Here is a 27,515-nt window from a genome sequence, read left to right as displayed (position 1 = left end):
CCCCACTGCAACTTGAGACCATTACTCCTTGTCCTGTTCTCTTCTACCACTGAGAATAGTCTAGAGCCATCCTCTCTGGAACCACCTCTCAGGTAGTTGAAAGCAGCTATCAAATCCCCTCTCATTCTTCTCTTCTGCAGACTAAACAATCCCAGTTCTCTCAGCCTCTCCTCATAAGTCATGTGTTCCAGACCCCTAATCATTTTTGTTGCCCTTCACTGGACTCTCTCCAATTTATCCACATCCTTCTGGTAGTGCGGGGCCCAAAACTGGACACAGTACTCCAGATGAGGCCTCACCAATGTCGAATAGAGGGGAACGATCACGTCCCTCGATCTGCTCGCTATGCCCCTACTTATACATCCCAAAATGCCATTGGGCTTCTTGGCAACAAGGGCACACTGCTGACTCATATCCAGCTTCTAGTCCACTGTCACCCCTAGGTCCTTTTCCGCAGAACTGCTGCCTAGCCATTCGGTCCCTAGTCTGTAGCTGTGCATTGGGTTCTTCCGTCCTAAGTGCAGGACCCTGCACTTATCCTTATTGAACCTCATCAGATTTCTTTTGGCCCAATCCTCCAATTTGTCTAGGTCCCTCTGTATCCTATCCCTGCCCTCCAGCGTATCAACCACTCCTCCCAGTTTAGTATCATCCGCAAATTTGCTGAGAGAGCAATCCACACCATCCTACATTTATGAAGATATTGAAAAAAACCGGCCTGAGAACCGACCCCTGGGGCACTCCACTTGACACCAGCTGCCAACTATACATGGAGCCATTGATCACTACCCGTTGAGCCCGACAATCTAGCCAACTTTCTACCCACCTTATAGTGCATTCATCCAGCCCATACTTCTTTAACTTGCTGACAAGAATACTGTGGGAGACCGTGTCAAAAGCTTTGCTAAAGTCAAGAAACAATACATCCACTGCTTTCCCTTCATCCACAGAACCTGTAATCTCATCATAGAAGGCGATTAGATTAGTCAGGCATGACCTTCCCTTGGTGAATCCATGCTGACTGTTCCTGATCACTTTCCTCTCATGTAAGTGCTTCAGGATTGATTCCTTGAGGACCTGCTCCATGATTTTTCCGGGGACTGAGGTGAGGCTGACTGGCCTGTAGTTCCCAGGATCCTCCTTCTTCCCTTTTTTAAAGATTGGCACTACATTAGCCTTTTTCCAGTCATCTGGGACTTCCCCCGTTCGCCATGAGTTTTCAAAGATAATGGCCAATGGCTCTGCAATCACATCCGCCAACTCCTTTAGCACTCTCGGATGCAACTCGTCCGGCCCCATGGACTTGTGCAAGTCCAGCTTTTCTAAATAGTCCCTAACCACCTCTTTCTCCACAGAGGGCTGGCCATCTACTCCCCATGCTGTGATGCCCAGCGCAGCAGTCTGGGAGCTGACCTTGTTAGTGAAGACAGAGGCAAAAAAAGCATTGAGCACATTAGCTTTTTCCACATCCTCTGTCACTAGGTTGCCTCCCTCATTCAGTAAGGGAGGGAGGGAAAAGAGAAGGAACCGGTGAGGGTTCAACATGCCCTGTCCACCCTTAGCAATCTTCTTTTTTGCTTTGATAAATTTCATTTCCACCATAATCTCTCGTCAGGACAATGACAGGGTTTCTTCCTACAGCAGCTCAATGTTGATAACACCCCACAAATAAAACAAGAGAGGTTTGTAAAGGCTCAGTTAAGCCTCTAAGGGACAATCCGAGGTTTGAGGTGGGGAGAAGCTGCATACAGTGTACAGTGGCAGTTTACGTGGTCCTATATGCCTTCACAGGATGCAGCACACACACACCCCAAGCAATCGGCCAGGTCAAACACTGTGTTGCAGGGGCTTAGGAAAGCAGCAATCCACAAACTTCAGAGAGCACAAGGATTGAAGCTGTTCCCCACCTCTGCAAGGGAGAGGAAAGTTGGGGGAGCTGTACATCCTGCCCGTCCCTCCTTGCACTCCTGTGGAGCAGCAGGGCACAATCTGACCCTAGATAAACAAGATACCACTTCACAGAGTGGGAGGAGGTTTTCAAGTGTGGGCTCTATCTTCACAACCTAAGAACTATTTCTCCTCAACCGAGTCTGCCATGTGGCGGCTGGCTGTGCTGTCCACTACATGCTATTACTAGATTGGCTTTGGATAAAGTATTTAAATATCTGGCAAGCTTTTTCTTCAATGAAGACAATGCATGAACTAGGCAATTGTATTTTCAACTGAATTGCCTGCCAGAAAAGTACACAGCTTCCGATAACAAGAAAAAAAAAGAAGTGAGGTCATCTCGGCCAATTACCAAAACCCACACACTTCTTTTTGTTCTGTATGCTGCACCTCCATGCTTTGTCCATTGTGTACTCTGAACTCTGAGTGGGCGGTGCATCCTTATCCCGACAACATTTAAACCAGTGGACACTGTTAAAAATGAGGGTAAAAGGGTTGGGGAACAAAACAAAGTGTCCCTGAGTTTCATTGTATTTTGGACCTTATAATTAATTGGAGTCCAATATCCTCTTTACAGTAAGAAGCCAGACCTTATCATGGTATTTTAGGTACTTAGCACTCCTTGGTAAATTAGATTTACGAGAGTAAGGATGCTCTTGCAGGCCTCAGGAAATCTGAGTTCAAATCTTGATTTTCCCACAGGCTTCCTGCGTGACCTTGAGCAAGACACTTAATCTCTGCGTGCCCGAGTTGTGTTCCTGAGTTCTCAACCTTCTGCTTATATATTCTATCCCTTCCTATCACCGTTGCTTGTCTTGTCTATTTAAAAGGTAAGCTCTGAAGAGCTGACAATGTCTCTTAACTACGGTTTTATACCAACCCTAGCACACGGGGCCCAATCTTCACTCTGGATGCTACTGTAGTACAAATAAAATGCTGATAGTAATTGTAATGATCTCCCACTCACTGTTCTTAAATCAAGAATCTGGAAAAATAGTGTTAGAAGTTTCTCATTGTAGCAACAACCCTTTTCATGTGCCTCAATTGACAAATAGCTCATCTGATTAACTTCAATTTGGTTTTGGTTTTGGTTTTTTAATTTTCTACTGAGAAGCCTCCCTAGTGACTCACGTGTACTGGCCTAGCTCTGTACAGAAAAGCGCCTGAGATCTGTTCTCCTCTAATGAAATTTCAGGTCACCAGCACTCACTGGACCCCTATTTTAGGCTCTTTAGAACCAAAGGTGCATCGCAACTTTCCTATTTAAAATGTTAATGACTTTTCCAATGTAATTGCAATCAAGTAAACCTTGATCCTGCGTACTAGATTTCAGCTAGGGAAAGTCTGAACTCCTCAATTCACATGATGTCAAAATTTATGATTCACTTCAAGTTCAGTAGAAAATTTCTACCTTGACCTCAGGTCTAACCTACCAGTTTTGTGGCTGACATGACTTTTTTTTTTTTGGGGGGGGTGGGGGGGAGGGAGGGGGTGATTTATAATGGGACCAAAATAAACTGGCTTATAACAGGGACTCCATTACATCTTTACTTTGGAGCAGCTGCCACTGCTTCACAATAAGCAACAGTTCACTCTAAACCTGTACTAAGAGCATCACAGAAGGAACACTGTGTTTATCCTGCTTATGTTATAGCAATTTAAGAGCAGCGAAGGCTCTGCAGAGTACACAAGGGGTGCTCTTTACTTCTCGCTTTTTGAGTCAATTGCAACTTTACCCACTGCTGTAGATTGGCTCTAAACGTAACTGGCCCACTCTCAGATGACATCAACCTTCACTGTTTAACAGTTGAGGCCAGCAAGCCAGCTCACTTTCTTTCCTCCTCAGGAGGCTTAGTTGGCCGATGTACTTTATTGAAGACAGAAAGCTTATAAGCATGAATAATGTACCACTCTCTTGGTAAATCCAGTCCACCAGCCCTCACTGGAAAAGGCAGTGAGAGAGTAAGAATATTACATTCCACCACCAAACTTTAACATACAGTTCACTTACACACAATACTTACATTTACACTAACCGAATCGCTATCAATAGTGCGACAGCTGCAGGAGGCATATTCTGAAGTAACTTTCCTGTATCCATTATTTATTATTCAGAATTAATTCTGAGCGTCACTCATTGAAGTTAACGGGCAAACACACCATCTCCTCGCTTAATGTAGGCGACGACAAGAGTGACGGGAGTTACAAAACGAACAGTTTTACAGTCGTCTGACCAGTTCCTCGACTTACCTTTCATGGAACACCTCCACTAGTAATGATATCACAGACCACTCATGAGCAAACTTCATTCACAGCCCTCTTGGTAGTACAGATGGACTGGCCTCCCTCCACTCAAGAATGTGGTTTCTTGAACAAATGAAAGGCCGATTACTCAAGTCATCTTCTGTTCCTTTTGGGCCTGCCCCTGCTCTAACCTGAATCTTTGCAATTTTGCCAAGGCTGGTACATTACAATGAAAGGGCTAATGCAAGTACAATCTAGGCACCAGTTTGGATTATTTCTCATTTTCAGTTGCTCAATCGCTACAAAATTGAATGGTTCACTAAAGAGCTTTGCATCCTGCAAGCTTGGATAAGATTAACAGTTTTTCTCTGTTCTTCTATGGTGCATTCAAAACTGTTTCCCTGATGCCACTGTCCTGGCTGAAAACTTTATAGCTCTTCCCCAGGATGTCCATTGCACTCCAACTCTTTATCCCTCCGCTTGTCCTTACAGGTGGCATCACACCGTGAGAAGCGGTGCATAGGAAAATGCAGAGGAATGAAGGGAGGCCTGCACAGCTGTATTGGAGACTTCCAAAAAATATTTCCTTAACTGGTTTAGAAACCTTCATTTGCGCTGATCTTTGTAGGGGGTGGGGAGCAGGCAGAAGGAATTGTATAACTTCAATATACCTTTAAAGAGAAGAAGTTAATAAGCCGAAAGCTGGGTTCCTCATGCCAACAGGGAGGCTGTAATCAACTGCCTCACTTTATCACCAAAGACCTCTCTCCCAGTGACATACTGCTACCGCTGCAGGCAGCAGGGGCACTAAAGTGAGAGTACCTTCATAAATGGTTCGGGTTGGGACTTTGTTACTTGAGAGACCACCTCTTTTCTCAGGTCATGTGGCCCCAGCTGAGATCAGCAGACGTGCTCCAGCTCCTTCACTATGAGTGAGAGCGCACTGCCGGCAAGGTGTTCTCTCTGGAAGGAGTCGTTCATTTTTGAACTCACTCTCCACTTTGTTCCACCAAAGTCCAGATTTGTTAACCTTTTAGACACACTGCACAGCCCACCTTTTCGCCATAAAGGAGGGTGTAAGCTATCTGAGCAGTTTATATTGTGCTGTTTAATGGATGGGATAGGTGGACACCTATACTTGGATTTTAGAAGGAGAGAGAGAAAGGGCATTCTTAATAAAGGCCATGGGGCTCTGAAACATTGGCCTGAAATTAACTCCAACTTGATGGTCTTCTATGTACACAACAAAAGCCTCACAGACAGTGATTTAGCTGTGATTTATGGCTGCCTGAGCCAATTCATTATTTGTATATAATTACTTTTCTGCTGGTGTGTCATCAGTTGTGATTGTAAGTTTAATTAATTGTTAGGGATCTTAGAGCTTTATTGTATGGATGTTTTTTATTGTTTAAATCTAAAGAAATAAAATAAATATATTTTATTTAAATCTTTGGAATAGGAAGCACGCAGATGATTCTATGAATAGCCTTTGATAGGGACACTAGGGTATCTTCCCTTTGATGCAGTCCTGACTGGCAGTTTCTGTTTGCTCTTTCTGAAGACTATCAACCCGTCTGTGAGAACTAGAAGCCAGCCTTTAGCTCCAGAAGGACTATTAGTTTCGTCCTCTAAGAATGGGTCTTCACTCAAAATAATAATTAGCATTTACAAAATTTTTATAATTAAATAATTAAGTCTCACTACATTTGTGATACAGCTCAGTAAGTATTACTTAGTCCCATTTCACAGATGTAGGAAACTGAGGCAGAAAGAACAAATGACTTCCCATGGTCAGAGCTGGGATTAGAATTCAGGAGTTCCTGGCTTTCTACTCTGCACTCAGATACACTCTCATTAATCAGAGCTCTTTGGTTCACAAGACCAAAAGAATCATGGAAATATTGTGTCGGGGAAAAAAAAAAGGGGGGGGAGGGATTTTAGGAAATTTCCATTCCAGAAACATTTATCCATTTTCCATCTGGGAATATCAAAAGACTTCACAAATATTAATGAATTCAACTTAACAACATTGCTGTGAGATGGGTAATACTGTCCCTAGACACACACAGGTACCGTAACTTGCTCAAGGTCACGTACATCTGTTAAGAGAAATCAGAGCAGGATTAAGGTCTCTTTACTCCCAGGTCAGTGCCCTACCCATATGGTCATTATTCTTCCAAGGAGCAGTAAAGAGAGATGTGTTCACTATCAATCATAGAAAAGTGAGACCATGAGACCAAGATGATGTGTTATCTAGTAAATTTAAAAACTCAACTGACAAGAACTGGCAGGTAGACCCTGAAATTTTTCTTTAAACTCCACTTTTTCTGCATCTAAAGAATTTTATTAACTTAAATGTTTATTTTTAGTTCTCTTGCCTTAACATGGGAACGGTAAGTACTCCAATGCGCCAATTAAAGAGTATTGTTCCACTGAAGCTTCTGTGAACACCTCTGTATCCTCTGCTGCAATGTTATTTAATTATTTCCCTCAGTAATTCTGCTCAGAGAATCAGAACACACATTTCCACGCCTTTGACAACAACAGTACATCATAGACAACAGTTCTCCTTCCCCCTTCCAAACCACAGGTATGTCTACACTACGAAATTAGATCGCATTTATAGAAGTCGATTTTTTAGAAAGCCATTTTATACAGTCGATTGTGTGTGTCCCCACTAAGTGCATTAAGGCAGCAGAGTGCGTCCACTTTCGGAGCGTTGCACTGTGGGTAGCTATCCCACAGTTCCTGGAGTCTCTGCCGCCCATTGGAATTCTGGGTTAAGCTCCCAATGCCTGATGGGGCAAAAACATTGTCGCAGGTGGTTTTGGATACATGTTTTCAGTCACCCCTCCCTCCATGAAAGCAACGGCAGACAATTGTTTTGCACCTTTTTTCCATCAGGCACCATACTGCTTTCAGCAGACGGTGCAGTAGGACTGCTAACCGTTGTCATCAAACGACCGCTTCCACTGCCACTCTGCTCTCCTGATGCTATGAATCCACCTCGCAGGTCCTCTATATGATCGTCATCATCCACCGCTTCCACTGCCACTCTGCTCTCCTGGTGGTCTCGCAGGGCCTCTTCCGCTGCAACTCTGCTCGGCTGCTCGTCTTGCCATACCACGGCAAGCGTGCAGCTCGCTCAGCTGTTGTGTCCTGGCAGCAGACGGTGCAGTAGGTCTGCAAAACTCATCATCCAACCACCGCTTCCCCTGCAACTCTGCTCTCCTGCAGAGGCCATACCATGGCAAGAATGGAAACCACTCAGATCACCGTGGCAGTTATGAGCATTGTAAACACCTCACGCATTATCATGCAGTATATGCAGAACCAGAACCTTCAAAAGCAGGCGAGGAGGCAATGGCAGCGCGGTGACTAGAGTGATGAGGACATAGACACAGACTTCTCTCAAACCATGAGCCCCAGAAATTTGGCCATCCTGGTGGCAATGGAGCAGGCTCATGCCATGGAACGCCAATTCTGGGCTCGGGAAACAAGCACAGACTGGTGGGACCGCATAGTGTTGCGGGTCTGGGATGATTCACAATGGCTGCAAAACTTTCTCATTTGTAAGGCACTTCCATAAAACTTTGTGACTTGCTTTCCCCTGCCCTGAAGTGCAAGAATACCAAGATGAGAGCAGCCCTCATAGTTCACAAGCGAGTGCCAATAGCCCTCTGGAAGCTTGCAATACTAGACAGCTACATGTCAATCGGGAATCAGTTTGGAGTGGGCAAATCTACTGTGGGGGCTGCTGTGATCCAAGTAGCCAACGCAATCTCTGAGCTGCTGCTATCAAGGGTAGTGACTCTGGGAAACGTGCAGGTCATAGTGGATGGCTTTGCTGCAATGGGATTCCTGAACTGTGGTGGGACAATAGACGGAACCCATATCCCTATCTTGGGATCGGAGCACCATGGCAGCCAGTACATAAACCGCAAGGGGTACTTTTCAATGGTGCTGCAAGCACTGCTGGATCACAAGGGACGTTTCACCAACATCAACGTGGGATGGCCAGGAAAACTACAGAACCCTCGCATCTTCAGGAACCCTGGTCTGTTTGAACAGCTGCAGCAAGGGACTTACCTCCCAGACCAGAAAATAACCATTGGGGATGTTGAAATGCCTATAGTTATCCTTGGGGACCTAGCCTACCCCTTAATGCCATGGCTCATGAAGCCATACACAAGCACCCTGGACAGCAGTCAGGAGCTGTTCAACTATAGGCTGAGCAAGTGCAGAATGGTGGTAGAATGTGCATTTGGATGTTTAAAAGCACGCTGGCGCAGTTTTCTGACTCAGTCAGACCTCAGCGAAACCAATATTCCCATTGTTATTACTGCTTGCTTCACAGGATCTGTGAGAGTAAGGTGGGAATGTTTATGGCCGGGTGGGAAGTTGAGGCAAATCGCCTGGCCGCTGATTACGGGCAGCCAGACACCAGGGCAGTTAGATGTGTGCTGCGCCTCAGAGAAGCATTGAAATCCAGTTTCATGGCTGACCAGGCTATGGTGTGACAGTTCTGTTTGTTTCTCCTTGATGAAAACCCACCCCCTTGGTTCACTCTACTTCCCTGTAAGCCAACCGCCCTCCCCTCCCACTTCGATCACCGCTTTACTGCAGAGGCAATAAAGTCATTGTTGTTTCAAATTCATGCATTCTTTATTAATTCGTCACACAAATAGGGGGATAACTGCCAAGGTAGCCCAGGAGGGGTGGTGGAGGAGGGAAGCACCGGGTGGGGTGGGAGAGGAGGGGAGGAGGGAAGGACAAGGCCACACTGCACTTCAAAACTTATTGAATGCCAGCCTTCTGTTGCTTGGGCAGTCCTCTGGGGTGGAGTGGTTGGGTGCCCAGAGTGCCCCATCCACCCCCGCGTTCTTGGGCATCTGGGTGAGGAGGTTATGGAACTTGCGGAGGAGGGCGGTTGGTTACACAGGGGTTGCAGTGGCGGTCTGTGCCTTTCCTGCACCTCAACCATACGCCGGAGGATATCAGTTTGATCCTCCAGTAGCCTCAGCATTGCATCCTGCCTCCTTTCATCATGCTGCTGCCACCTTTCCTCTTGATCCCGCCACCTCTCCTGTTGCTCCCGCCACTTGTCCTCGCGTTCATTTTGTGCTTTCCTGGACTCTGCCATTGTCTGTCTCCACGCATTCTGCTGGGCTCTTTCAGTTTGGGTGGACTGCATGAGCTCAAGGAACATTTCATCGCGAGTGCGTTTTTTTTCACCTTCTTACCTGCGCTAGCCTCTGGGACAGAGATGCTAGTCGCAGCGTTGAAACATTTGCAGCTGCGGGAGGAAAAAAAGGGAGATTAAAATTGAAAAAGACACATTGGCCAAGTAAAAGGAGGGGCTGATGTTTTTGGGTTAACCAGCAGCACAAACCCAAATAAACCCCCCCCACACACACACCCAATTCTCTGGGATGATCACTGCACCCCTCCCCCCACCGCGTGGCTAGCAGCAGGGATGATTTCTTTTCAGCCACAAGCAAACAGCCCAGCAGGAAGGGCCACCTATGAATGTCCCCTTAATAAAATTCCCCTATTTCAACCAGGGGATGAAGGATAACACAGAGTGATAAAGAACGGCTGTTGCTTGAATGCCAGCAAACACCGGGACCACACGCTGCCATGCTTTCTTATGCAATGATTCTGGACTACGTGCTACTGGCCTGCCGTGGTAAAGTGTCCTACCATGGAGAACGCAGTAAGGCTGCCCTCCCCAGAAACCTTTCGCAAAGGCTTTGGGAGTACCTCCAGCACAGCTTCACTGAGATGTCCCTGGAGGACTTCCACTCCATCCCCAGACACATTAACAGACTTTCCAGTAGCTGTACTGGCCGCGAATGCATCTCAAGTCTTCAGGGCAAATTAAACATTAAACATGCTTGCTTTTAAACCGTGTGTTATATTTACAAAGGTACACTCACCAGAGGTGCCTTCTCTGCCTTCAAGGTCCTGGAGCCTGGGTTGGGAGGGTACTGTCTCCAGGGTAATAAACAGTTCCTGGCTGTCAGGAAGAACTGTTTCTCCGCTTGCCTGGTGTGCGCTAGCATCTTCCTCGTCCCCAAATTCCTCATCCCTGTTGCGTGAGACTCCCTTGCAAGAGTCCACGTACAGGTGTGGGTTAGTTATGGGGCACCCCCTAAAATTGCATGAAGCTCATCATAGAAGCAGCATGTCTGGGGCTCTGACCCTCAGCGAGCGTTTGCCTCTTGGGTTTTTTGGTAGGCTTGCCTGAGCTCCTTAAGTTTCACGCGGCACTGCTGCGGGTCCCTGTGATTGTCTCTGTCCTTCATGCCCTTGGAGATTTTTTCAAATATTTTGGCATTTTGTCTTTTGGAACAGAGTTCTAATAGCACGGATTCGTCTCCCCATACAGTGATCAGATCCAGTACCTCCCGTTCGGTCTATGCTGGAGCTCTTTTGCTATTCTGGGACTCCATGGTCACCTCTGCTGATGAGATCTGCACAGTCACCAGTCACGCTGGCCAAACAGGAAATGATATATTTCCAATATATAAACCTTGACATAGACTATTAAGGCATCAGTACACATTTAATGTGGTATTACTAAACTATATGTTATGACCAGTATTTATAAAAAAAAAAATAGGGTATTTTCTACACTTTTTATAATAGACCCTTAGCTTAATTACTACATGTAGTGTCAAGGGCAAGAACACTTCCTACACAGCACCTGTCACCAGTCCACCAGATAATTACATACCACTGACCTTCATATACAGCACCGTGGAAATTTTGTTACTAGAAACTGAATTGCATTTCATACAATACTGCACTATAACTATGACTTATTATAAAATGTATGCTTACAACAGGAATAATTGAACCAACTGAACTATTTATAATTTTTAGGACAACTAAGAACCATTTCACAATGTTTGCAACACACACACACACCTTTGCTGCCTTGATAGAAGACAAATGTTACTAAGATTCACAGTAGAATTGAAAACACTCCCTGAAGTCATAATGGCAGGGTTATGCAGTATGCCATTTAAAAGCTATTCACCAACAATGTCCTCTTCCTTTTCGCCAGAATCCTACTGTATAAATTCAACTGAAGAAAGTCCATTCATTGAAATTGTGGTTCTCAGTAGCCTAGAACTGGAAAATGTAAAATGAAATAACTGAAGGACACGTCGGTGCACTTTTTATTTGCTAGTAAATGCTAGAACAGGAGACAGAGTCAGGCCTTCACAGTGCTGCACCATTCTGTGCCAATGACTTTCCACGGAGCGTGGGAAAAAGCAGGCTGGTTTACCACCACAATTGAACATACGTGCCCCACCACTCAACTCCACGGCAGCTCTGTACATTCTCTCTCTTTCGCTTCTTCTCTTTTTAAATCTACAAGAAAAGGCTGCAGCCTGGTATAGCCCACCCCACCCCCTATTCCCTCCCAGTCCTTTTCAACAGGGAGAGCCTGAGAATCACCCAGCTCCTTTCCAAGCCATAGAGGTCTCATAAAGAGTAGTCATATGCATGTATTGTGTGGGTTTCCATTTTCAAAGCAGTGTACAAACAACAGCTAATTTATCATTCTCCCAGGAGCAAATTAGCCACCTTTTTACAGATGGAAAAACGTGGAGGTTTATATGATTTGGCCAAAGTGAAACAGCAAATCAAAATGCTGGTTTCCAGACCCAGGCCTAACCCGGCGAACCACAGTGTGATCTCTGTCTTTAGTTTTCCCATGGCAACCCCACTCCAAACTGACCCTCAAGCCTCAGGCCAGAAACTCAGGAGGAGAAAAAGGAGCTGGTCAGCCACACAGCTGAGAGATTATATGCCCGATGTGGTTTTTGGAAATTGCACACGGTCACCGAGGAATCCTGCCAGTTGTTGTCACTATCCTCTCCAACCCTTTACTGCTTTTTCCTATCTTCCCACTAAATTGACCCAACAGCTGTCAGTGGGTGGACATGTCCCCAGGACCATTGTAAAAGGAATTATCTTTCCTCTCACATCTCCACAAGTCAAATAATGGGAATAGCAGCAAACATCAAGAGCTAGCTATCCATTACCAGTAAGGATTCTGGGCCAGGCACTCTGGCGAGGTAGATCAGTCAGTAAGTGGGACACTAATGAAGAAATAAAATCTCCCAAACAACTTTTGTGATTTTCCTCAAAACAATAAAGAGCCATTCTACCCTGGTAAAAGATCAAAGTTGTATTATTTCAGGCAGACAGGCTTCATTTTGGCAACGAGTGATCAAAGTTGGGTTTACGGTGGAGATATAGTTTCAGAATTAACCACAAAAAGGCTAGTACCTCTCCGTAATGCAAATGACAAGGAAGCCATGTGACAGCACTCACTAGCGCCATTTGGTTTTAAAGAATCACTAGAGGAATAATTTCCATGAACTACTTCCAAGTTACATGGAGTTATTGCTTTAAAAAAAGACGTGTCATATAAAACTCAGCTGGCATCAACAATTGATTCCTATCTATTAGAACAGACATAAAAGAGCTCCAATCCATCTGGTGGGAAAGAGACTTTGGGGGAAATCCTGGCACCACTGAAGTCAATAGGAGTTCTGCCATTGTTGTCAACAGGGTCATGATTTCACCCCTTAACTTCAAAGGCACAACGGGGATAAATTAAGGAGAAAAGTTATAAAGCGAACAGATGCAACACTGAAGCAAGAGCAGTTTAAACTCTTGCATGTCAGAGCAGCATGAAGGGTAAGCTAGACTGGAGAGAACAGACACAGGTGGCATTGCTGAGAAGTTCCCTGTAAATCGTCACATTCTGGTCACAGTGCCATCCCAAATGAAGTCAATGGCAAAACTCCCACTGATCTCAATGTCAGCTGAGTTGGGCATTCTTGAGACTCCATCACAGGAAATAAGAATCTATCAGAGTACACCGCTGCCCGGAAGGATGGCCTCGAAATGTGGTGGAAAATCATTGAATATTTTAAAAGTGAGGGTTTTGCCAAAAGTTGTTGATTTAATTTAAAACGAAAGAAAAGTTGGGTCCTCCTACTAATAAGGGAGACTTTTGTTGCTATCGTGACACCACTTTCACTGTTGCCACTGTTTCTCTCAGTCCACGTTGCACCTCCAGCCTGCAAAGCATCTTCCCTAGACCGGACTGCTGAGCAGGCAGATCATGGATTAACTGTCATTCGATGTTCTTTCTGACATTTTGTTTTGTTGTTATTTTTAAAAACAAAAACAGAAAAGAAAAACATGGGCATGTTTTCCTTTGCTCTGGAAGAGCCTCTGCAGGAATTTTAAAGACCAGACTTTGTCAGAAGCTACGTGATATTTAAAGTGTCCTTGCGGGCATGAATACACACACGAGCACACATACGCACACAGGTTAAGATTAAAGGCAAGTCTTTTGGAGGAGACTCACTAAAAATAAAAATTCTTCAACAGGAAGAGTCTGTTTAATGTAGGATTTAAGCAAGGCTCTTTCATTTGCATAGATCACTTAGGGCAGCAGCAATTCATGAAATTCTCCCATAAAATCATGTTACATTTTGTCTAAAGTGACACATTCCTCACAGATCACACTGCCTTTTCTATGCTGTTAATAAGATAATCTGTTACATGAGGCTTACAAATCCATTTAAATTGATTTTAATTAATGAATCAATCACTGGCCAGTGACGACTTGGTCTACAGACAGTAAGCAATTCAAAGCCCCAGGCCTCTAATCCCAAGCTGAAATTCACATTAGAGTTGCTTCTCAGATCGTTACTTCACACATAAAATGTTAGATTTAAAACACATATAAAGTGTGGGCAAAAAAGTAACCTGCAAGCTTATGTATTAAAATTCAGGTATGCAAAACCTTTAAAATAGGAAAACGATACTAAAACATCCTAATTTCCTTAGAACTGAAATAATTAAAGACAAACAAGTCATGTAACACATGACTAACTTGCTTCTAAACTTTTCCATCATAATAGGAACATGATCCTTATTCCATTTTAAGGGCTTTTTAAATTATTGTTATTATTTTTTAAACAATCAGTTGTTTAACACTGGATGATAGAGAAAAAAATTGCCCATTATGTGGTCACCAACACGAAGGCTTTTCATGTGCTCTTTGATCCTGTACTGTGCAAATGCACTGTTCATCAGTGCTGCTAAAACACGCAATTTTAAACGAAAAATACCCCAAATCAACATTCACTAGTGGAACAGTGAGCATGTTTCCTAGCACACTGCATAGCTTTACAGTAAGTTAAATCCAAGGTCCAAGTGACTTGACAGCATTACCTTAATTGTCATCGGATAAACTGTCTTCGGTACATCCGTAGCAACAGAGCTGTTTGGTTGGGATGTTCTCTGCAACTGTGGAAGTTCCCATAAATCACTGGCAGGAACCCATGCCTACAGCAATCCAACCGCCCACCGAAAGCTAGAACTGGAGAAACCACAGTAGCACTGCACCTCCCTGGGGATGATGCCAGGTTCCTTCTGGGTTTCAATCAGATGGGAAAACTGAATGGACTACACTGGCCTACAGAGTAGAGCTGTTAACCTTGCAAAGCATTGTGCCTTTCAGGGCAAAGAAACTTACCTGCCATGAGAGAGACTGCTATACCTCATGACCTCTCACCATCCCTCAAAATTATTTATGTCTGGGAAAACCCCTATGACACAGCTCCTCCTCATTCACTGGGGCTGCTGTAACCCTCAGCAGAGAAACTGCCCCACAGAATGCTTTACAAAATAAGTGGTTTATTCACACATTACTTAAAGCAAAAAATAAATAAATAAATAAATAGGTTAATTCTTGAATAATCATGATGCCTAATTAAATGAAGAGCTCAATATTTCTTAAGCTGTTGAAAACTCTAAATTGTTTTTAAAAGATTACTTCAAAAGACAAATACTTGCTTTGTAGGATTCTTTTTTTTTTAACAAATTACAGTACTTTAACTTTTACTTGTTTTTAATTAGTGCTGTATTTGATCATTTCTTTATATTCCAAGTAACCATGAGGACCATTCCTATTCTCCAGACCTGCATTATATGTTTGTTATGGCAGGGCAATTTTTTGGAGATAAGAACAAAGAAGAAGAATGAAAGATAGGTAGATGCTGGGTTTTTTGGGATGCTAATTATTTCCCTTACAGCGTTGACGACTGAAAGCCAAAATGTAAAGATACCAAGCTATCTTTCAGAATATTTAAGAAAAATATAATAGGCCAATTCTTTCCTTATCTAAATGCATTCAGATCTGAATTGCAAGGCTGAATTTCACCCATTCAGTCCGGGCAGGTAAAAATTACTTTCACCTGAACAGATGTTGAAGTATCTGTGGTAGTGTAGACACTTCATATTCAAAGAGCTGGATTCTGTAGCCAACATGGCTGTAGCGAGATAGAGATAATCAATGTGTCCTTGGTTATGAGGAGACAAACAGTTTTCACAGCAAAAAGACAGACCAAAAAACAAATCATGTGTTTTTGTTTTACAAGTTCCAAGTTTGTTTGGCTGGGGTTTTTTTAAAGTTCCCTTGGAACACTGAAGCAGCATAAAATAGTTTGTTACAAAAGAATAAAGATAAAATAACTTAAATAAACATTTCAAATGCACTCTTAAAAGTTCAGCCTTTCTGCATTGCTGTTTGTTATTCTTCTGATAGCACTAAAAATCTCCGCAACATCAAAGATTTTTGAAAAACTGGTAGAAGGGTTTTGTCAAAGAATTTTGCCCACTGCATTTTACATTCTGAATTTTACTGCTGAAAAAAAAGAGAGAGATTGCTGCACATAATCTAGTATATGCCAATATATCCAGACATCCAAATCAAGACCACAAATTATAAACAGTTTCAGCAAATTGACTTGAGTGCCTTTGTTCCTCAGACGTACATCTTCCGATTGCTTACAAGAGCAGCATATACTAACCACTAATACCGCCATAGCCAGTACTGGGAAAGGAAGTTATTGAAGCCTGGATTTCCTGCATTCAGTTGTAGCCAAGAACTGTGTGGCTTGTATAGTGGTTTCAGGAACTGACTCATCTAATGATTCATGGATAAGATACTGGTTTTAATATGTTTTTGATCATAAAACTCATGAATTCAAAAACCAGTCTGAATGATGCTTAATTTCTATTTTAAAGGAAGAAAAATATTTTAGAGGAAAAATATTACCTAAACAATTACAAATGTTTTTCACTATACACCCATTTTTACTTTCCTAACAGTGACTCAAAATACATCTACAAAAAATGCCTCCCAAATTAGGGGCAAAAATGTGACCACCTTCCAAGAGAATGCTGACAAGGAATTCAAAAGCCACAATCCAAACCTAGTATCTTTGCTGCGATCCTGACCCATCTAAACTTCCCAGAAGTGGAGGACAGGTGGGATATCAGATGTATTTTTAGATATCATCCCCCCACGTACAAAAATATCTACAGCCACATTTTAATCAACAAACTCTAGTGTTGCTATTGTTGATACATGATTTATGTAACCATGTATAATCGGGGACCAGCTGGTGACAGTAAATTGGGGAAAGTTCCATTTTCATAGCACTGCAATGATCAATCTGAAAGTAATGGCTACAGTGCTAGTCAACTGGATCTTAAGCTCCTGAAATCGTTTGTGCAAATACAGAATTTGCAGCCAGTCATCTTTTTATTTTATTATTTATTCCATAGAGGAAAGCATGTTTGCTAAACTATCAAAAACATTTTTGCTTGCAACAGAAATCTCATCAGTTCGCTGTAACCTGAACTGCCAGCCTCTTACCTAAGAAACAGCTTGAGAGGGAAGCTTAATTCTGCTCTCATCATGTATGGAAAAGTACTGGATTACTTTTTATTTCTGAATGGCAACTGTAGCTACACACATGCGGACGTAGAGTGTCGGAGGGGGTGTTCCTTTGCCTTTGTACACATTCAACATGCACAGGACTCGCACAGAAAAAGAAAACAAAATGCAAGTTGCTTTAAAAAAAAAAAAGCAGTTAAAACAGTTGACAAGAAAAGGCCAAAGTGCGCTCAGTGGCTGGCAGTCATTTTATGGCTATAGTCCTACAGCAGATTTACTTAGATGACGTCAGTGGCTCCAATCCAGCTTTTTCTTTAGTAGCATTTACCACTTGCCTCTTGAAGCCTCCACTATGCTACAGAGCAGTAGACCATAATCAAAATTCCCTTTGTGAAATAGAGTTTACCTCAGGGCACAGAGGCCTTGCTAGCTGAATTGCAGGCTCTTCACCCCGTGCTGCATGCCCAGAAATAAATAACCTTCAATACTGTACTTTCCTTAATAGAGAAGAACCATTAAAAGCAGCCTGTTACCTAAAAAAAAAGAGGATTATTTAATTTGTTTCCAAAATCTCACAGGCCAGGACATTAGTTAATTTTCCAAACATACCATGATTTATAATAATTCTGTTACTCTTCAGTCCTTTTCTGTATTGTTTCTAGAGGTTTTGCAAGACTGAGTTATGTGGCATTGTTTTGCTAACAAAACATATAACTGATACTGCAACCTAATAAATAGGAACTGGATATGTAAAGTTGCATATTTTAAACCTTGCCTTTACAATATGCCCTTTCAAATCCATATTTTGTAACTGAATAATGGGCATGCACTAAACATTCCAAGAAGTGATGAAAGAAATTACTATACATAAATAATAGTAAATTTACTGAATGAAATAGATTTTATTTGGCACTACGGATTTGCTATTGCACAACAAAAACTGTATCCAAGCAAGGGTTGGGAAAACCCACTTAAGTAGATACCAAATTAACTCAAACTTCCTGGGTTCTAAAATTTAACCACGAAAATCAAACCATGTAAAGACTTGTCTTACTTGTTAAGAAAATACAGATGTTACATTTTAATTGTCCCATCAGTCCAACATGGGAGATGACAAGATGGGTCAGTGGACTGAAGACTGAATAGCAAGCCGTTCATCTGTAAGCACTTAGATACAAAGGGTGATTCGGGCATTGCAAAACCCAGTGTTGCAATTCCTAACTTTTAGGGGCCCTGCCACCTCACAGAATCCATAGCCTGAATTAGGCACCCAGGCTCCCTGTACAATCAATGGGGAGAGTTAGGAACAAAAGGGAATTCACAAAAGCCAGCAAGCTGAGTGGGAGCCACCTAAGCTAGCCAGTAGGAAACACTGAAGAGGTGGGGGTATCCTAATCCCTGCCCCCAAGGGGAGCTAGGAACCTAGCTCCACTTGGGATTCACAGCCATGAACCTCCTCCTGGAGTTAGGTGCCTAAGCCAGGTAAACCCTTTCTCAAGGGAAACTGAGGCGATCCACTCCCCCCTTATGCCCTGGTAGTTAGAATACTCAACCAGGATGTGGGAGAGCTGGGTTCAAATCCTCACTATATCCTATAGATCAGAGGTTAGGGCACTCACCTGGGAGATATGGGTTTAAGTCTCTAAATTATTTAGAGGAGGGATTTGGACCAAGGTCTTCCACATTCACTTGTCATTTGGTATAAGCAAACCTCTGAAAATCTGCCCTACATACATCAGATCAAGTGAGGGATTACTGATCAAATCTGTACCAGGTTGGAAGTTCTCAAAAGTTGTTACTAGCTCAGCAGAGAGGCCAAAGGCAGGGAATTATGCTTTTACTACTAAAGGTGTCCCATCAAGTTAGTACTCAGGCCATTGTGATGGGGATCAGTCAAGGGTCGCTGACTGATCTATACTTGGTCTGTAAATATTGTCCTGCTTCCTGCATTGTCAATCTACCACATTCCCTGAGAACTATTTTAATTTAGAATTGGTTTTACAATTACATTGTTTTTAAACTGCGATTACAATACAGGAAGCAAGATAGTGTATCCCTTCTCTTTGACCCCTTCTAGTCACTGAAGGGCAGAATCAGTGAATTGGTTTAAATGTAGGGTATAAGTTCCTCTGGGCAAGAACCTTATCCTCTTACTGCTCAGTAACATGTCATGAGCACCAAAGGCACTATAAACAAAGTAATGCATGCTTAGAAATAATCAGTATTCGAAAATAACTGTTGTGATCAGGACTGGCTAAAGAGACCAGATGGAGAAAGCATGAAAGTAACTGGAGAAGAGAACTGGGGTGGGCAGAGGAGAGAGGAAGGGAGTGGTGAGACTGACAGAACAGGAAAAATGGCATCTCACAGAGAGAGTGCCTAATAAAGAGAAGCCCAAGAGCAAAGAAATGTATGTAGAAAGAGAGAAGGGGAGCCAAGAAACAGAAGACAGAGACATGGTGCCCTTTAAGCAAAAAGAGAGATGAAGCCATAGAGGCAGAAGCAGGAGAGGAATGTGTGACAAGGTCAGAAGCAATGCAGAAAGATCCAACCCTGAGGACATCCACCCAGCTTTGAATGGATGACTCTGTTAGAATTGTTATTTTCCTGCTGCAAGAGGCAAGCTGATTAGAAAAAACTGAGAATGAAGGAGTTTCCACAGAGCCTTGCAGAAGGTTTTCAGTCGATCTTGAAAGCAATATTCAAAAGATCTAGTCAGTGCCTTGGTATTAACCAACAAATTTTGCCAGGCTGATTTGTTTTAAGAATAAAGATGGAATCAGGGATGTGGGAAATGAAATGATTTTCAGATGTTTACAGAATACTTTAAAACTGCAAGTTAGTTGCAGGACACAGTTTTTGTTTTTTTAGAAAGGAAATTGTTCATAATAAAAGAACACCGTATTTCCTTTCCATCATTACTAAATGCAAACCTACACACACTATTTTTTAAATGGGGGGCGCACTCTCCATGCTACTGTGTGAATTTACTTCCTGTTTTCTTTTAGTCTGCTCTGACATTTTCTCATGTCAAGACTAAAGCAGCATTCCCAAATTATAATCTCATGACTGAAAGCAAAGACAACAATGTAAAGAATGCCCTGGCTAATTCCAAAAACAAGCATTATTGTTCAACAGCATCACTGAGATTCCACCAAGGGAATAATTGTGATGCCTATAAGGTTAAGGAATAATCTGGCACCAAAAATACCCAAAGCCCATAGTGGTTGGTGATTCAAACATGAAGCATATCAAAACGCTATTGGTAAACTAAATTAAAGATAGCTTATCTGAAGCATATACTAGCCATATGGTGCCACAACTTCTGTTGCCTGTTGCTGGCATAACAATAGGCTACTGCAGATTTAGACTGGAAGCACTATTTGACAAACTGTCAACAGCATTTTTTTAAGAGCTCTAGGGCAATGGCTTGCTCGTCTATTTGCATTTTTTTTAAACAGGTGAACAAAGAGTAAACCAGATGTCAACTTTAGAAATCGAGTTGCCTGGTTTGGGAGATTTAACAGAGGCAGACATACTGCTACAGCTCAAATCTAGACAATGAGCTTTTCTAAAAAACACTCTGGCCTAGGGGAGTGGCTATTTAAAACACTTAGCTTCTTTTATTTCAGCACTATGGAAGTGAATTCTGCTCTTAAGTGCCAGCTCAAATGAAGTCATTTTGTTTCACTGGGGTTTTCTTTGCATTTTAGCAACGTAGCACGTACTGTAGTAAAAAGGGTAAGACGTGATCTTTTTTTTTTTTTCAGACTTGTCTTTTCCTTTTTAAGCTTGAAACTTGATAAACAGACAAACCTAATGCTGTGGTCCTTACAAAACAAACAAGCAAAAAACGCACGTGAAAGGATCATTCAAGTTTAAGTTAAATGTAAGTTATTTTCCCCTCATTTAAGAACTTTTAAAGAGGTTTGAAAGAACTGGAATTTTTACAACCCTGTCAAATGCCATAAAGGCAAGGTGTGAATAGTGATAGATAAGGATGATTTACAGTGGAGCCACAGCAGAAGTGACAGATTCACATCTGCTTTACACTGAAGAATCATGAGGATCTCGTACTCTTCCTTTTTTTTTTTAATGCTGCAGTTATATTTCTTACCTCTGCACTGTTTCAGAAAGTGTCTTTTTAACAATATGGTTATCCACTTACTTCATTTATCATTTCAAGAAATGTGACAAAATAAAAAATACCGTTTATCAATAGGAGGTAGAACCACCTAAGGTATCCAATTATGAAAATGTGTTTTGAGTTGTGTGTGTATGTGTGAGAGTGAGATAATGAGATACATAGATAACTATCTGTTCTAATAATCTTATTTACTTTGGTAGCCAGTTATAGGAATACATGTATTTTTTTACTCATACTCAGCTAAGTATATAGCATTTTTAGATTATCTTTTCAAGTTGTTCTTGAACATTCCAGTTTAAAAAAAAAAATAAAAAATCTCCTTTCATGTTAAGTTGCGACTGCACTTGAACTCCTTCCAAAAGCCAGAGCTGTACTGAATTATGATAATTAGAAAGCTGTGTGCATAAAAGGCAGCACAGTTGATGCATTTAAAAAAGTTCATGCCAGAGAATATACGTTCAATATGTTCTCACATAATTAACATTTCCCATCATTAGCAGCAGTTTTCAGTTTATGTATCTGTAAAAACAGCAGCATTTGTCATTTTTTTAGATTCTCGGTCAATAGCATTTTAATCGTTTTACCCAAGATCCTGAATTTTTCCCCCCTCCACATACACTGAGGTTCCAAATTCTGTCTTTTGAAACCAGAGATGTGCTAGCAAACAAACTTTCATTTTGGGTTTATATGCTTCTGCTACAACCTACAGTGCACCTCAGACTAAAATGTCTAATGAAGACCTAATAAGAGCTAAAAATCTAAGAAAGCCACTTGGACCCATACGACAGGATGCAGAAGTGATAATCATGTTGTTCCAGTAAATGGAGGCTAAAATTCAAAGAACAAGAAGTTGTAGACCTTTTATTGGACTAGCTCCAAAATAAAATGGGCTGCTTTTGGGGAACCTTCATATAATTTGGAGGCGCTGAGAAGGAAGATCTGCATCTCCGCAATGAGTATGAAAGTTCCCCTGAACATTTCAAACTTTAAATGGATTTTCATAATGTTCTTGATGAGTCTACAAAAATGCATGCAACAAATAAATGCATACAGTACAAGATTAGTGGCTCAGTGTCCGTGGAGCAAACATACTCTCCCTGTGTAAGACAGCTAGTCAAATAAATTGTTATGGATTAGACTGTGGCAAAGACTTGTAAACAAACAGACAGTTCTGCTTCACAAAGATGACATGGTGGCCTTTTGTCTTTGACAATATATGTTTTTTAAAGTTGCCTAACCTGTTTTCCACAAAAGGTGAAATCCTGGCCCTACTGAAGCCAGTGGCAAAACTCCCATTTGACTTCAGTGGGATCAGGATTTCACACAAAGACCTGTATGCATCAGAAGAATTAAATCAGCAGAGTTCTGTCTGTATTTCTAAGTGATTGATTTGGGTGCTGGAATTTGGAACTGGTGTTTCAGTGCACTGAATTAGGCGCTTTTTATGTTTTGGAAATGAGCAATCATAAAATTCAAACACAAAATTACGCAAGGAAATAATATTCCTTCCTCGTTCCACTTACAGAAGTCAAAGGGAGTTTTGTGCAAAAACTGAAGTAAAGGATAAGGCCCTACGTGGACGATTTATTACAGATTTTTTTTTTTACTTTGCAAAACATGTCATTAGTTGTGGCCTAGAATCAGTTGGCTTTACAAGAAATAATGTAATTGATTCATTCAGGTGGCACAGGCTATCATTTAAATAGTACAGTATTTGTGTAAACTGCAACAGAACCTCTAATAGCACTCTGCAGCTTCCCCTTAGCCAGCTGATTGACTTCTCAAGTCTGGCGCTGGACTAAAAGTTTGTCAAGCATAACTAAGCTTTACAATAGTAAATGATTGTAGTTTAGCAATATACAACCTTCATACTCAAGGCAACTAATAATAATTTCCTTGCAAATTACTACAAAGTGACGAAATGGTAATTAAATCCCAAACCCTGTACATTTAGATCCTCAAATAAGTTATTATTTACTCGTATAAATAAAGGCCCCTTGCACAGTTGGTGCTTTCAGTGTTATGTTTGGATCTAACAAAGTTGGTGGAGTTACTGTGAACTTGCATCACTGTAAAAAAGTCAAACTTTGCCTAGAATCTGCATTTTCTGTCAAAACAGTACTGACAGGACTGATTTGACTCACTGTGACTAGAAATGCATCCTGTACATTTTATAACTAGGTTATCAGATGCGGGTACCCTGCTTAAGTCACTGCTGATTAATAAAGATGTAAAAACATAACTATTACTTTTTGATTTTCCATTTAGACATCAAATATCATACTATGCCAAAGGACATAAAGCATATGCTGTAAATATCTTAGCATTTGATACTTGTGTGAGTCGTCCCATTGACTTTAATGTAAGAGAGGGCCTGATTGTACAAACCTTTAAATTCTAAAATAAGGGAATAGCTTTCAAAAGATAGTGTCTGTGTTCTACCATCTTATATGTAATATTAGACATAAAATAACAATGTCAAAAAGAGGGCTGGATTATAAAAATGGTATATATCACAAAAGGTACATTCAGTTATATTTTTGAAGGACACAAATTTTAAGGCAACACTCTCTCCGTAAATAAATACACTGAAAACTGCATAAAGAAATTTAATATTTTTGGAATAATTCCATGTGATCCTTAAAAAAAAAAGTTATTTCTACTGAAACTAATCTGACTGCATAGTCATTTTGACATTTGGGTTTATTAATGACAATTATACTATATTACAAAAAATGAAGTTATTAACCACCTTCATCTTTTCATTAAGTAAAAGAGGTCTCTCTTACACTTTTGCTTCTCTGAAGCATTAAGGGTCTATAATAAACTATTTTTAATGTTCTGAGTCTTGAGGGACACTTTATAGTTTTGCTATAATCATTACTTTAAAAAAAGAAATTTAGGGTTCTTGCTTCCTCCTAATTGAGCTTGACTTTTATCAGTCAAAGACCACCAAAGCCTACGAACCACTCTAATACCATCCAAAACCAGTACATTGTCCTGGCACACACAGAGAGAGAGAGAAACAAGTTGCAAATTATACCATACATGTTGCTCACAAACACATACCACAATATAAACAAACAATCTCAACTGGAAATTCACTGAGGGCCCAGTTCCCACTTACATTTAGATTGTTCCTTTCCACTCTAAATTAAACTTCATTAAGCAGAAGCTGTCCTTACTAAAGCTCACATGAAATCAAAATTTCTCCCTGCTTTACTCCTTGTGTACATTCTATTTTAGCCACATTCTGCGCTCTGACTGAGAAAGAAGTGTGCATAATGTCAAGCCATATTCCAAATTTGAAGTGATGTTGTGGTTTGCTTTTTGTGGTGTGAAAATATAAATATTTCAGCTAAATAGACCATTTGAAATTGTAGTTCAAAATATATTTTGTGTGCGTTTAATAAGAAAGTACTATTATAAAGAAAAACTATGAAGTACATCACTTACAACCAAAATATCTTTGCTTGATCAGCTGGTTTATATCAGCATCAGATAAAACACAGAACTACCCCTACTGCTTTAAAAAAATACATTAGGACCTCATTCAAAACCAGCACAGTAGAAAATATACATTTAATGAGCAATAATGAAAAAGAAACAGATCTGATAAAAAAAACTGGAAGTTTAAACATAATTCTTTCAAAAAGGGAACATTCTTTAAGCAGCTATAAATTAAAAATGTGTCCCCATACACAAAATCTCTAGTTTCCCTTTTTAAAGAATGTTTACTGCATTAATAATTCTGGCATTTCTATTTGAAATCCATATATATCATCCTCAAAAAATAAAGTAATGTAATCCTGGTGTCTGTATCATTTTTAATAGTTTTAGTGTGTACCACCACCACAGTCTAATGCCCCTGTAATGGTATTCCCCAACTATTTATAGAGATAGCAATACACTATATACTGCATTCCAAATTTAGGATTCTATGAAAAATCCTGTATTTGGGATTAAATCCCAAAGCAATTATAATCACTAACTGTGTTATATTGCATTGTATATAATACTCCATGTTGTTTAGCTGAATTTTTCCACAGGATGCATTAAGTTAATAGATGTACATACCAAGATGGACTGTAGTAGCTGAACTTTCAGTAAAAGAATAGTGTTTTAAAATGATATAGCTGCTGTGTGTGACAATCTAGACAGGAAAAGCAAGTATCACTATACAAGCTAGTAATAAGCAACATTGTTTCCAAACTTAATCAATACAGAGGGAAAGGAATTTATTCTTCCCAGGACAGGAATACAGCTGTATAGCTACTTTTTTCGGGTGCTGTACCATCTCAGTTTGGATTTCATATCTATAACATTTTACATCAGAAAATGTCAGTGACTTCTGACATGCTTCCTGGCCCTGACTTTGTTAGATGGTGTTCGGTAAGGAAGTTTTAAAAAATCGGGAACCATTTACATTCAGAAAATGTAAAGCACAACTGCTCCCTAATATTCCAGCACTTATTGAGGTCACTTTTCAGTTCTTCAAATCAAAGGCAGGCACTTGTTTCTAATAAATTAACAACTCTCCTGAGAAACAGGGGTGGCTGGTATTTCATTGTTTCATAAATATTTTTATACAGTGATTCCATTCAATTTAAAACAGATTTCAAGAGAGGAGGGGGGAAACCATGAATGGGATTAACACAGGTAGGAGCTTGAACTTTTCTGATGGATGAAAACAGAAATCTCTTTCTCTTTCTTTTTGTTTTAATTTTGTTACAAAGGCTGTAATATAACTTTTCCCCTCCCCCTTAAAAGTGTACTTCCTTTGCAAATTTTACTTCTGTGAACAAAGGCTGCCTTTGGATCAGCACCGTGGGCATCTGCAGAACAGATCTCTTTAAAAGGTTACGGATAAATAAATAACCCTATGGTTCCTACCGAAAGGAAGTTTTCCAGGCACAATCTCTTCAGTTTTGTTGTAACCGCGACTTTGTCTTTTTTGGATACAATATTTCTGCTGACTCCCGAAAATTTTCCACTTGAATGTGCAATTAACCAGCAGCAGCAGCTCTGGAGAAGGAGAAGAAGCAGCAAAAAAGAACATTCCTTCTTTCATCTTTTAGAGGAAAAGAAAAGGGGGGAAGGAAAACAAAACTCGAGGCACGAAACCCAAGAGCTCTCTCGATTCAGAGCGAGTCACTTTTGCAGGGCACAACGCTGGGAGAGTTTGGATTATTATGAGGATTTTATTTTGCAAGCCACGGGCCGCTCCTAACTTCTTCCTTCTTCATGAAAAATGTGAAAAATGTCAAAGATTTGTGTGTGTGTGTGAGTGTGTGAGCGAGCGCCAGGCTGCAAAGCAGTGACTCAGGCAACTAAGTGAAAGCAGCAGCAAGGAGCAGAGAGAGAGAGAGAGAGGGAGAGGGAGAGAGAGAGAGAGGAACAGGAGCAGCCGCCTGTTGCAGCTCTGGCTACAACCCCAAAGCAGCAAAAACTCCATTGGAAACAACTTCTTCCCCCCCTCCCCAAGTCCCTTTCCTTACCCTCCTCCCCAGATCACCTGCAGGGATTGGAGGTGGGGGTTGGGAGGAGAAAGAGGGGGGCCATAGTTGCCTATGTAGCTCTCCAAGCAAATAAAAGGAGACCCCCCCCGCTCCCAGCCACACAAAGCAAAGGGAGAGAGATGAGCATAGCAGCAGCTCCCTCCGAGCAGCAGCGACCACATACTCGTACATACACACACAAAACTTACCTCCACTCCACTCCACTCCCCACCTTTGCAACCACCACCAGCTCTTTGCAATGCAATTGCAAACTTCGTCCAGCTCCCCCTGGGCTTGGGTTGCTATTTATAGCCCCGTGTTTATTTTTAATCTGCAGTTTCTCTATTTATATCTAGGCTATAGCTGGCTGTTTGCAGGATTATTGAATCCCTTCAAGTGATTAGTTACTGCCCAAGCCGGTGGCGGGGCGGGCTGGGCTTTCGGATGGGCTTGTGCGGCGCGAGCGATGCTAAGAATGTTCGGAATGAGAGAGGAATGAAATGAACGCGAGGAGCGGACTCGCTACAGGGAGGTGGAGTCTGGGCCCGCATCATGCAGGGGATGCAGGGGGGAGGAGCCAGGGAGCAGCTGGTGACCTCATAGGAAAGTCCAGGCGGGGAGGGGGGTTAAGGAGGGAGGAGCCATGGGGAGGGGAGAGATCACATGGGGAGGGGACTGAGGGGGAGTCACAGGAAAAGCCACCTGACGCTGCAATGGGATATCGCACCCATGCCGAGGCATTTGCAGCCAGCCTCGAGAGCTCGGGGCTATGCACCGAGGAGCACAGAGTTGGAGTTGGTTTGCAGGGCGGAGGACTGCGCCGAAAGGGGGGGTTCATTGCAGCCTGGATTGGCTTTGCTCTAGCTGGGAGGGTCCAGGCACTTTTAAGAAGAGT

The 27,515-nt window shown here is 41.7% G+C and overlaps 1 protein-coding gene across 3 annotated transcripts in view; it reads right to left on the bottom strand.

The window, feature by feature from the left end:
* TEAD1 (TEA domain transcription factor 1) overlaps positions 1-27,130 on the bottom strand; it is a 205,422-nt gene extending 178,292 nt beyond the window's left edge. For all 3 annotated transcript variants that reach the window (XM_078853225.1, XM_073347635.2, XM_073347636.2), the window contains exons 1-2: positions 26,830-27,130; positions 26,016-26,147 (exon numbers count right to left, since the gene is read on the bottom strand). The gene's annotated coding sequence lies outside the window, so the exon portion shown is untranslated. The remainder of the gene's footprint in view (positions 1-26,015; positions 26,148-26,829) is intronic.
* Between the last annotated feature and the right edge of the window lie 385 nt (positions 27,131-27,515).

Source organism: Lepidochelys kempii, chromosome 6 (genome assembly GCF_965140285.1).
Source record: "Lepidochelys kempii isolate rLepKem1 chromosome 6, rLepKem1.hap1, whole genome shotgun sequence".
NCBI lineage: Eukaryota > Metazoa > Chordata > Testudines > Cheloniidae > Lepidochelys > Lepidochelys kempii.
This window is presented reverse-complemented; position numbering and strand designations above follow the sequence as displayed.